At 48.3% G+C, this 1,954-nt stretch overlaps 1 protein-coding gene across 2 annotated transcripts in view; it reads right to left on the bottom strand.

Annotated features, from left to right (window-relative positions):
* KCNIP3 (Kv channel interacting protein 3, calsenilin) overlaps positions 1-1,954 on the bottom strand; it is a 96,357-nt gene that overhangs the window by 19,968 nt on the left and 74,435 nt on the right. The gene's annotated exons all lie outside the window — the stretch shown is intronic.

The following is a 1,954-nucleotide window of genomic DNA, read 5'->3' as shown; positions in this document are numbered from 1 at the left end:
GTTAAAGGATATACACAGGAAATTGACAGATAAGGAAACAGGAAAAGCTAATAAACATGCACATTGGTGTTCAGAATCATGAGTATGAAAAACGCATCTGAGAACGATTAGAAAGAAAAAGTTACACCCAATGAACCTGCAAAATCAGCAAGTTCCTTAGGAGTCAAGCCTCAGTCAGGAAATGTGGGCTAACTTCTTCCTGAGCTCTGGACTCACTTGCCTGCTCACCACCTGCAAGTGGAAATCCAGGAGGTCCTTAGATGGACCAAACCCAAACTGAGCTCCTAATCTCCCCCTGCAAACGCACTCCACCCACAGCCTTCCCCAGCTCAGCTGATGGCAACTCCACCCTGTGGCTGCTCTCACCAAAAGCCTGGGCACAGACCTTCCTCCCAGCCCCCAGCTCCCATGCAAACCCTGCCAGCGCTCCCCTCAACCTGCACCCGCCTCTGAGCCCCCCTCCCACCTCCACTGGTCCTCCCCCGTAAACCATCTCTTCTGCCTTGCCTTCCGGCTTCTGCCCTGCATCCTGCTGGTCTATTTATTTTACAAATAGGGCTGGAGGAAGCTGCTGAAAACATTATCCTCAGGTCCCTCTCCGTGCAACAGCCTCCCCCAGGCTCTGAGTATAAACACAGAAGTCCGTAAATGGCCAATAACTGTGCTCCCTGCCCCCCAGCTGCTTCGCCACTCCCTGGATTCAGCATGCTGCCCCTCTAGCCGCTCAAACCCACCAGGCGCACTCCGTTGCTGTCCTCTGGCTTGAATGCTCTTCCTCAGAATCCACACTTCCTGCTTTCCTCTGCTTGACTGTTACCTCCTCCAGGGTGTCATGCGCCCCGCCATTCCTGTCTTCCCTCGTCTCTGTTTTCCTTTCTTCATTTGGCCATGACTTTCTGGCATATACATATTTCTCTGTTTACTGGTGTGATGGACAGAATTTTGTCTCTTTCCACAACTCATATGTTTTGGTTTTGTTTCAATTGCACTATTATTGCATGCATGCGTGTCTGACCCTTTGCAACCCCATGGACTGCAGCCCTCCAGGCTCCCTTGTCCATTAGATTTTCCAGGCAAGAACACTGCGGGCTGCTATTTCTACTTCAGGGGATCTTCCCAACCCAGGGATCAAATCCCAGTTTCCCATGTTCCCTGCGTTGGCAGGCAGATTCTTTACTGCTAAGCCATTATGGAAGCCCAATTTAAAAAAAAATTATTAATTTTTGTCTGTGCTGGGTCTTCTATGCTGTTCCCCTCAGCAGCAATGAAGTTGGGGCAAAGGGGGGCTACTCTCCAGTTGGGGTGTGCAGGCTTCAGCAGTCACAGCCCACGGGTTCAACAGTTGCAGTTCCTGGGCTTTAAGGCACAGGCTCAGTGGTTGTGGTGCATGGACTCAGTTGCTCCTAGGCATGTGGGATCCTCCCCTGACCAGGGATTGAACTGGCATCTCCTGCACTGGTAGGTGGATTCTTTATCAGTGAGCCACCAGGAAAGCACTTCCCCTTCACCTACAACTCATGTGTTGAAGCCCTAATCCCCAGTGTGATAAAAGCTCTTTAGGAGGTAATTAAGGTTAAATGCCAAAAAAAGAGAGAAAAGAAATGCAAAAAAGCAAAATGGCTGTCTGAGGAGGCCTTACAAATAGTTGTGAAAAGAAGAGAAGTGAAAAGCAGAGGAGAAAAGGAAAGATACAGCCATTTGAATGCAGAGTTCCAAAGAATAGCAAGGAGAGGTAAGAAAGCCTTCCTCAGCGATCAATGCAAAGAAATAGAGGAAAATAACAGAATGGGAAACACTAGCGATCTCTTCAAGAAAATTAGAGATACCAAGGGAACATTTCATGCAAAGATGGGCACAATAAAGGACAGAAATGGTATGGACCTAACAGAAGCAGAAGATATTAAGAAGTGGCAAGAATACACAGAAGAACTGTACAAAAAAGATCTTCACGACC

This window comes from Bison bison, unplaced genomic scaffold, assembly GCF_000754665.1.
Source record: "Bison bison bison isolate TAMUID 2011002044 unplaced genomic scaffold, Bison_UMD1.0 scf7180017864508, whole genome shotgun sequence".
Taxonomy (NCBI): domain Eukaryota; kingdom Metazoa; phylum Chordata; class Mammalia; order Artiodactyla; family Bovidae; genus Bison; species Bison bison.
Note: the sequence above shows the minus strand (reverse complement) of the source record. Positions and strands in the feature narration are given on the sequence as shown.